The sequence below is a fragment of the Lucilia cuprina genome, chromosome 5 (assembly GCF_022045245.1).
Source record: "Lucilia cuprina isolate Lc7/37 chromosome 5, ASM2204524v1, whole genome shotgun sequence".
Lineage (NCBI taxonomy): Eukaryota > Metazoa > Arthropoda > Insecta > Diptera > Calliphoridae > Lucilia > Lucilia cuprina.
The window spans coordinates 21,036,034-21,047,371 of NC_060953.1; positions in this window are offsets into that span (position 1 = coordinate 21,036,034).

The following is an 11,338-nucleotide window of genomic DNA, read 5'->3' on the forward strand; positions in this document are numbered from 1 at the left end:
GCCACGGGCTCCACCTTCTTCAATAGCCAAAAGAAATAAAAAAGGCCGATATATTGGTCATTAGGGACCGAGAAACCTCGGTTGCCAATATGGTGCACTTCCAATAAATTTTCAGCAACATAATACTTTACATTTTTTCATAGTTGTTTTGTTTTTGGCTTACTTTCTTCCTAAAAAAATCCTCTTTCTATATAGTTGCCACTTGTTTACCCCTCTTCTTTTTTTATTTGGTAGCTTAACTATAGGGTGCACACGACACGATATCTTAATTGGTTTAGGATTTAGCAAAAGTACCTTTACATTTTCCACATATTAAATGAATTGACTTAAATCATAACAACACCGTAATATTATTTTATTTATACTAGCCAATCTAAAACCGTAAATAATGGATCATCTCCTTTTAGCGCATCCATGAACTTAAAATCGCTTTTTGGGTCAATTCATACTCGTCCGTCCTTCTGGAACTTTTTATGTAAAAAACTCGCGGTACTTATATGAAAAAACGAAGTAGGCTGTATTTCGCATTTCGATTTTTATGGAATTTGGTGAGAAAAGTATACGTACTTAGTATATTATGTCCTCCAAATTTAATTTAAAGTATAATAGTAACTTCTATATAATAATAAGAATTAATAAAAATCTGCTAATTGATGTAAGAATAGTATCACAATATCTTTAAAGTATTAATTAACTGATATTTTAAGTAACACAGCTAAGGAAAATTAAATTGTATTGTCTACAAAAGTTGTAATAACATCTAAGATTTGATACTCATGACCTTTGACTTCTACTAAATATCTCACCATGACTTTTAGTTCTTTATTTACATTTTCTAGATTATGTTGTATACTAGTTTTTATTTTACCGTCTTAAATTCTAAATTTTGGTCAATTTGTCGGATAATTTGTAAAACTGAAATATTTTGCCAAAATATTTATAGTTGGCCCAGTTTGCTTGCGAAATATGGATCAACAATTTCACCTAGCCCCCATATTATGCCCTATCCAGAAAATTACTATATTGCTTAAAAAAGCAATATAGTAATGGAAATGTATTTGTCAAAGTTTATGAGAATCGGTATATAATTGACTCTATCCCTCATAAAAAGTCTCCTCAGAAAATTACTTTAAAGCTCATAATGTACTGCAATATAGCAACAAAATTCAACATAATCAAGTTTTAAAGGAACTAAAATATCTCTGTCAGTTTTTATGAGAATTGGTCCATAATTGACCATACGTCTCATATAAGATCCCCTACAGAAAATTACTTTAACGCTCATAACTGTCTTCATAATACCAGTTTAGCAGTGTTGTGGCAACACTGCTCACAGCACATAAATTCAAAATGTGACAAAAAAATTTACTTATTTTTGAGATCTAAAAAACATTTTCTTACTTTAAATATATTTGTAATTACTCGAATAATAGACTTTATCCGCATATGATAACGCGAACTTGTTCTCAGCTATGGTCAATTAAGTTTAATTTTTTCAACGGCCGTTTCAAATCTCCAATTTCAGTTTTTTTCGCAACTTTGTTAAACTAATTTCAAAATTTTTAAATGGGGATTTATCGACAACAGACATTTGAGCTGTACCTGCGATTTGAACTCTGCAGATTTCGAGAAAATCGAATTTTTGTAAAATTCCAGAGGATATGTATTAATTCCTTACTGTTGCACATTTTAAACAAAGTATTTTCAGAGTATTACAGATCAGATAATATATAAAATATATATTCCAAATTTTACTTAAGGATCAAATTTTGTAAAATTGGTGAATTTTCAGTATACCATGTCGAAATAGTATTTATTTGTTGGCCATGTTTAATAAATATGACTTTAATTCTTAGTTTGAAGCAAAGAATAAATAAGAAATGAAACTGTTGTCAAAAGAACCTAAGTCTACTGTCATCCGGTACCTAACTCTAAGAATGTATTGGTAGAATTCTCAAGTCAACAAAGTTGCAAAAAATAGTATTGAAAAATATTGAAAAAAATTATTACATTTCAATTTATACTTTGAAAAGTTTCTTAAGATATTTTGCACATATTTTATCTATAAACATTTTATAAACACGTCTATTTGTTTTTTAATCTATAATAATGAAAAAATAAATTATTTATTTGAAATATCTTTTTCGTTTACCATACGAAAATTTATAACATTGTTTTTTTAGTTTTAATTTTAAGCAACAAAAATTCAATGTCAAAAAACAAAAAAACATTTTTTTTCGTTTGTAAAAAATATATTATTTTCGGGCTATTAAATGTGTTTAAATTGTGCAAAAAATTGTAAAATATAATTTTATGTGATAAAAATATTTCAAAGTGCTATTATCCTCAAATTTTCGCGAAAAAGTTTTGAAGTTTTGAGAGAGAATAACATTTTTACATATGTGTTGGATTTACTCGTCTGTGAGAAAAGCGTATGTTGTTGTTGTAAAAAAATTACAGCGTTTCACTTCTTGTTTATTCTATGGTTTGAAGTCTTATATTAAAAGTAAAATTAACCATTTAAATACATTTGAATAAAATTAACCATTTAAATACATTTGAATAATGCTATATAATTAGAGGAATAACAGAAATAATACAAACAATTTTATATTAGGTATAAAAGCTTCTGAATTAACCCGTTTTGACCACATAAAAAGAGGTTAAAGTATAATTTTTTATTTTATACTAGCTATACCCAGTGTGCTTCGCTACCCTCATCGTAGTGGAATAAAATAAATATCATTATTGTAAATGTATATATATCTGCAATATCAATAATTCCCCTTTTAGAGAACTCTTTAAGTTTGATTTTATGATTCTAGTCTCAATATTACAGAAAATTAGAAAAAACAGTTGAAGAACGAAAAAGTACCAGACAGTGCCTTTTTATATATTTTCATTAAATCAGGATGACGCATGTTAAATTTTCAACCAGAAACCAAAAAAAATCGCATAAAGATTTTTATACAATCAGGAAGCTACATGTCCAATTTAATGTTTTTAGGTTCAATATTATAGAAAATTCGAAAAGTATTAGTAAAAGAACAAAAAAAGTACCAGAGTATGCTTTTTCAATTTTCGTTCAATTGGGATACTGCGTGTTTAATTTTATGTTTATAAATTCAATATTTTAGAAAGCTCTAAAAGTACCAGTACCAGTGAATTACGAAAAAAACCAAAGGACCAATCTTATTTAATTTCATGTTCCTAAGTTCAATATTATAGAAAATTCAAAAAGTACCAGAAAATATTCCAGTTTAAATTTTCATTTACTCAAGTCCCTGATTGCTTTTAAAGATTCTAATTAACTCCGGGCTCCACATGCTTAATTTCATGTGTCTAGGATCAATATTATAAAAAGCACAAAAGTACCTTTTGAAGAACGAAAAAGTACCCTTTATAGGTTCTCACTTAATCCAGGCTCTAAACGCTTAATTTCATGTTTCTAGGTTCAATATTATAGAAAATTCAAAATGTACCTTTTAAAGAACGGAAAAGTACCAAAAAGTCCCCTTTTATAGGTCCTCACTTATTCCGGGCTCTATATGCTTAATTTCACGTTCCTAGGTTCAATATTATACAAAAATCCAAAAAGTACCTTTTGAAGAACGAAAAGGTTTCAAAAAGTCCCTTTTATATATGTTCTCACTTAATCCATACTCTACATACTTAATTTCATGTTTCTAGGTTCAATATTATAAAAATTCAAAAAGTACCTTTTGATGAACGAAAAGTCCTCTTTTATAGATTCTCATTTACTCCAGGCTCTACATGCTTAATTTCATGTTTCTAGGTTAAATTTTATAGAAAACCCAAAAAGTACCTTTTGTAGAACGAAACAGTACCAAAAAGTCTCCTTTTATAGATTCTTATTTACTCCAGGCTCTACATGCTTAATTTCATGTTTCTAGGTTAAATTTTATAGAAAACTCAAAAAGTACCTTTTGAAGAACGAAAAAGTACCAAAAGTCCCCTTTTATAGGTTCTCACTTAATCCATCCTCTACATACTTGATTTCACGTTTCTATGTTCAATATTATAGGAAATTAAAAAAGTACCTTTTGAAGAACGAAAAAGTACCCCTTTTATAGATTCTCATTTACTCCGGGCTCTAAACGCTTAATTTCATGTTTCTAGGTTCAATATATAGAAAATTCAAAAGTACCTTTTGTAGAACGAAAAAGTACAAAAAGTCTCCTTTTATAAATTCTCATTTACTCCGGGCTCTACATGCTTAATTTCATGTTTCTAGGTTCAATATTATACAAAAATCCAAACAGTACTTTTGAAGAACGAAAAAGTACCAAAAGTCCCCTTTTATAGGTTCTCACTTAATCCATCCTCTACATACTTAATTTCATGTTTCTAGGTTCAATATTATAGGAAATTCAAAAAGTACCTTTTGTAGAACGAAAAAATACCAAAAAGTCCCCTTTTATAGATTCTCATTTACTCCGGGCTCTACATTCTTAATTTCATGTTTCTTGGTTCAATATTATAGGAAATGCAAAAAGTACCCTTTGAAGAACGAAAAAGTACCAAAAAGTCCCCTTTTATAGATTCTCATTTACTGCGGGCTTTACATGCTTAATTTCATGTTTCTAGGTTCAATATTATACAAAAATCCAAAAAGTAACTTTTGAAGAACGAAGAAGTACCAAAAGTCCCCTTTTATAGGTTCTCACATAATCCATCCTCTACATACTTAATTTCATGTTTCTAGGTTCAATATTATAGGAAATTCAAAAAGTACCTTTTGAAGAACGAAAAAATACCAAAAAGTCCCTTTTATAGATTCTCATTTACTCCGTGCTCTACATTCTTAATTTCATGTTTCTTGGTTCAATATTATAGGAAATTCAAAAAGTACCTTTTGAAGAACGAAAAAGTACCAAAAAGTCCCCTTTTATAGATTCTCATTTACTCCAGGCTCTACATGCTTAATTTCATGTTTCTAGGTTAAATTTTATAGAAAACTTAAAAAGTACCTTTTGTAGAACGAAACAGTACCAAAAAGTCCCCTTTTATAGGTTCTCACATAATCCATCCTCTACATACTTAATTTCATGTTTCTAGGTTCAATATTATAGGAAATTCAAAAAGTACCTTTTGAAGAACGAAAAAATACCAAAAAGTCCCCTTTTATAGATTCTCATTTACTCCGGGCTCTACATTCTTAATTTCATGTTTCTTGGTTCAATAATATAGGAAATTCAAAAAGTACCTTTTGAAGAACGAAAAAGTACCAAAAAGTCCCCTTTTATAGATTCTCATTTACTCCGGGCTCTACATACTTAATTTCATGTTTCTAGGTTCAATATTATGCAAAAGTCCAAAAAGTACCTTTTGTAGAACGAAACAGTACCAAAAAGTTTCACTTTATAGATTCTCATTTACTAAGGGCTCTAAATGCTTAATTTCATGTTTCTAGGTTCAATATTTTACAAAAATCCAAACAGTACCTTTTGAAGAACGAAAAAGTACCAAAAGTCCCCTTTTATAGGTTCTCACTTAATCCATCCTCTACATACTTAATTTCATGCTTCTAGGTTCAATATTATAGGAAATTCAAAAAGTACCTTTTGTAGAACGAAAAAATACCAAAAAGTCCCCTTTTATAGATTCTCATTTACTCCGGGCTCTACATTCTTAATTTCATGTTTCTTGGTTCAATATTATAGGAAATTCAAAAAGTATCTTTTGAAGAACGAAAAAGTACCAAAAAGTCCCCTTTTATAGATTCTCATTTACTCCGGGCTCTACATGCTTAATTTCATGTTTCTAGGTTCAATATTATACAAAAATCCAAAAAGTACCTTTTGAAGAACGAAAAAGTACCAAAAGTCCCCTTTTATAGGTTTTCACTTAATCCATCCTCCACATACTTAATTTCATGTTTCTAGGTTCAATATTATAGGAAATTCAAAAAGTACCTTTTGAAGAATGAAAAAATACCAAAAAGTCCCCTTTTATAGATTCTCATTTACTCCGGGCTCTACATTCTTAATTTCATGTTTCTTGGTTCAATATTATAGGAAATTCAAAAAGTACCTTTTGAAGAACGAAAAAGTACCAAAAAGTCCCCTTTTATAGATTCTCATTTACTCCGGGCTCTACATGCTTAATTTCATGTTTCTAGGTTCAATATTATACAAAAATCCAAAAAGTACCTTTTGAAGAGCGAAAAAGTACCAAAAGTCCCCTTTTATAGGTTCTCACTTAATCCATCCTCTACATACTTAATTTCATGTTTCTAGGTTCAATATTATAGGAAATTCAAAAAGTACTTTTTGGAGAACGAAAAAGTACCAAAAAGTCCTCTTTTATAGATTCTCATTTACTCCAGGCTCTACATGCTTAATTTCATTAACGAAATAAAAATTCTATTCCAAAATGTTGCAACATCGTATTGGGAGCCCGTTATTACGTATTTATATGTATAAGTTAATAAACCAAAATCAATGTTTTATGAAAAAAGTACCAAAAATAGGTACAATTTTCACCCCTTAAACATCCGAATAACCAAAAAGTACTAAATTTATATTTTTATTTTTTCGTCAAGTTATGAAGGAGTCAAAAATATTGTTTGAATGTTCACTGGTTTAAAAGATACATGGGGTGCAAAAAAAGTACCAAAATACAGTTTTTACCCGTTTATTCCCTAAAGGGGCCGAAATTGAAAAAAGTACCAGACACCTGTCCGCTTATTTTTTAAATGAACGACGATAAGCTTTAAACTATTTTTGTATCTTTTCTAGTTTAGGAGATATGAGGTTACCGATTTTACCCGTTTTTACCCTTTTTTACCCCCTAAACATTCGAATTTCCAAAAATCCCGTCTTAGTGGATCTATTTGGTGGGAGGCCAACCCCCTGTCCAAATTTCAGCTCTTTAGCTTTAACCGTTTAGGCTGTGCGATGATGAATCAGTCAATCAGTCAGTCAGTCAGTCAGTCAGTAACGTTAGAATTTTATATATATAGATAATTGTTCCAAAATGCGTTACTGTTTTTCACACTACTTTAAATATTGGACTATTTGCGATATATTTCAGTCATTTTTGGTAAATATGATCGAGAAATAAAAAGTGTTTGAAAGACTAGACTACAAGTTAGCAGAAAAATTTTTTCTATTTTTACATAGATTTATGTAATATATGTACATAACTATCTGATATTAATATATCATAAACTTCGTTAAATTTCAACTAAATGGTTTTCGTTTCTTGAAATTCTATTTAGATCAAATTTTATTTGAATTCTTCAATACTAAATTTTATCCCAAAAAAATCCTTAACATGCACATAAAAATATTGAAATTATATAATTTACAAAGAAAACAAATATATTTCTTAGGTTAAATAAGACCCATCCGAGCAATATCAATATTTTTGGACACTTCTAATGTACATACATAATATGTATGTATGTATGTAAATTTAAATAAAAACAAGTTAGAGTGCTATATTCGGCTGTGCCGAATCTTATATACCCTTCACCATAGTGTATTTTAAACATCTTTTATAAATTTTAAATTTTTTCACGACTACATTATTATTACATCAAAAGCTAAACTAAAAGAACAACAACAACGCTAAACGAAATAAAAATACATCTACACACACGTGAACATCTTTTTCTAATATACAGTGTTGTTGTTGCTTCGTTAACAAAGCATGAAAAAAATATGACATTTTTTGGTGAAATTTTCAGAGGTTGTCTCAGATTTTAGCTTATATCTCCGTTATTTACTGACCGATTTTGCTGATTTTAAATAGCGATCTTCTCGAAAGCATGTCTAATAGAATTATTGAATATTCGGATCTCGCCGATATCTGGGGTCCTCTAAAAACTGATTTCATCAGATAGACAGACAGACGGACATGGCTTAATCGACTCCGCTATCTATAAGGATCCAGAATATATATACTTTATAGGGTCGGAAAATTATATTATAGAAATTACAAACGGAATGACAAACTTATATATACCCTTCTCACGAAGGTGAAGGGTATAAAAATTGTGGTGAAATTTAATACTTGTGTTGGTAGAATTGCAAAGCAGACATTACTAAGTGCATATAACTCCGGGTCACTTTCCAAAAATTAAGTACATTTACAGGACTTGTTTCATATGGAAGATTATGTGTTTCAATTTTATAATTAAGGTCAACATTGGTGACTTCATTACCATGGAAAACTTCGTTTAAAAAATTATAAGGAATATCATCAATATCGTTTTCTTTGCGTATTTTTGGTGTTATTTTATTAGATGTAGTGGTGTTTTGCAAACTTCCGCTCCACACACCAATTTTATCTTCTCCCACAACATCTTCAAGTATTTGATTGGCTTTAATTTTTGATTATCTGTAAAGAGATGGCGAATTCGGGGGTTTAGATATAAACAAGATAATAAATCGCAATTTGAGAGTATTTTTTCGCGTTTTTCCATGCTCTGAAGCAATACTGAGCTTATTTTATATAACATTGATTTCTTCTTCGTGCTTTTTTCCTTTATTATTTCTGTTGTTACATCTTAGCCACTGTTAATAAAAATCACTGAAGAAAGGGCTATACAGAAGCGTTTCACTGATTCGTCGGACTCAATTATTTCTTTTGCATTTTTCAAATCCTCAATCATATTATACGTGGATCCCGTGCATACAGCTATGAAGTGTAAGCAGCACAACGGCATATTTCGATTTCTCCAACATGCAACAACTCAGTTTGAAATTACATTGAATTATTAGTTTCAAAGTATAAATTGTTGTTATAGGTATCATCCAGATAACATTCTTCCTCACTTAAGCAATGCGATAAAATTTTTGTAGATTTTTTCATTATACTACCATTATCGTTTGTTATAGTAACGATTTGTTGCAAATTTATTTTGTATTTATTAAGAACATTTAGTATTTCTATTGCTACGTTTTTAGAAGTACATGAGTAATGTCCCTTCAGTTCTAACATATCCAAAATTGAAATTATTTTTTTATTTATTATTTTATTTCTAATTACTATTTTTTGCACTTTTTCTACATGTTTCATTAAATTAAATTTTCTTTCTGTTATAAATTGTTTATTGAAATGTTTGCATATGATTATCTCTTTTTTCAAATCCGTTACACTTTTTCTTGGCATTTTAAATTGGGAATAAACTTATTTTCTTTACAATCACTCTTTCCCCACAATCTCTTTTTCTTCAGTATAAATTTTTTTATATAAAAATGTTAATTAATTTCAATAAAATTGTCTAATTTTGTAACAAAACAAAGTTGCTAAAGATGAATTTTGTAAATTCGAAGTTATTTTAAATTACTAAAGAATGTTTATAGTGTCAATGTTCGGCATTGGTTAAAAATTTAAGAAGACTTTTAAATGTCAATTCAAAATGTAATGATATTAAAAAAATTGTAATGAAGTTAAAAAAAAAACAGAAAAGCAACAAATTCTAGGTTGGCAATAAACATTGCACGAAATTAGGTTAAATTTTATATCATCTTTTTCAAAATTAATTAAATAAAACTATAAACAAGTAAGAGTGCTATATTCGGCTGTGCCGAATCTTATATACCCTTCACCATAGTGTATTTTAAACATAATTGATCTTACAGTCTAGTTAATAAAAACATTAAAAAAATTTGAGTCGATTTAAGCCGAATGTTTCGGCGGCGGCTCAAGCAACTAAATATAGTTCGGCGGCTTAGCTCCGACTCGAAGCCGGTCGGCTTCGACCTCTGATTCATTGCTGGTAAACATTGACGAGACGTAGATTTTGTTTTTGTTTATCGTAAAAAAATTGTTTTAAAAAGTACTTGGAAAAAATTTGTGTTAGTTTTAAATTTCAAACTTCAAACATTATTCGCATAAAAATTATTGTACAATAACTCACAATCTACTCTCATATAATTGAAAACGTTTTAAATACTTTTTTCTATTCATTAAAAAATATATTTGCAAAACAAAAGGGAAAATTATTTTATTTTAACAAAAAATGCAAATCATATTTTTTTGCTGTGTATTTCTTGTATGTTTGAATTCCAAACATACAAAAAAAAATACACAGCTGAATAAAACCAAATACATCTACACACACACGTGTACATCTTTTTCTATGTACAGTGTTTTTGTTGTTTTTTTTAACAATTTTTGGATGAAATTTTCAGAGGTTGTCTCGGATTTTTGCTCATATCTCCGTTACTTACCGACCGATTTTGCTGATTTTAAATAGCGATCTTCTCGAAAGCATGTCTAATAGAATTATTGGAGATTCGGATCTCGCCGATATGTGGGGTCCTCTAAAAACTGATTTCAACAGACAGACAGACGGACATGGCTTAATCGACTCCGCTATCTAAAAGGATCAAGAATATATATACTTTATAGGGTCGGAAAATTATATTATAGAAATTACAAACGGAATGACAAACTTATATATACCCTTCACACGAAGGTGAAGGGTATAAAAATTGCACTTACAACATTGCACAACATTTCTAGTGTTTCATTTTCATGTATGTTTATTTTTTAACAACTATATTGCTAATATACAATTATTTTTATTGCTACTTTAGTAGTTTTCTATTGCTACCTCCTCATCTTTATATTCCTACTTCTATAAATTTCTATTGCCATCTTCAGTAGCAATAGTTTATTTTTTTTAACTATTACTTCATTTGTAGTTTATTTTATACTACTACAATAGTAGCAATAGTTATAGAAAATAAAAACTACGAAATAAAATTTAACTATTGTTTCCGCTACCGGAAATTCTTTGGAGAAGTAGTTATAGTAATAGAAAAATACTTAGTTTTTAAACACTGCAAATGAATATTATTTCGATATGGTTAACTAAGAATTCTTAAATATTGCAAAATTTGACCTTTGAACTCCACAGTTAAAAGTGTCCAATTGACTATAATTTATAATTAATAATTTTACAAACATAATTCCATTAGAAGCACTTTGGATGTATTTTAATTATTTTTTAGTATCAAATAAAAGACACAGAGTGTAAGAAACTATGTATTGGTACTTTCTCTACAAATAATTTAAATAAATTGTGTACTTAATATATCAATTGATACATAACATAAATGGAAAATGTACACATATGTATGTATGTGTAATTATAATACTCAAGTATTAACTAGTTTGATTTTTTCAGAAAAATAGAGTGTGGCTAACCAGACTAATTGTAATTTACACGCTCACTTAGGCACCCCTGTCTGTAATTCACACAATACTCGTAATACTTAGTCTATGCGTTCAATGCATATTAGTATATTTAAACAACGTATAATTTGCAGCCTTGTACCTTTTTTCAACGTAAATGGTG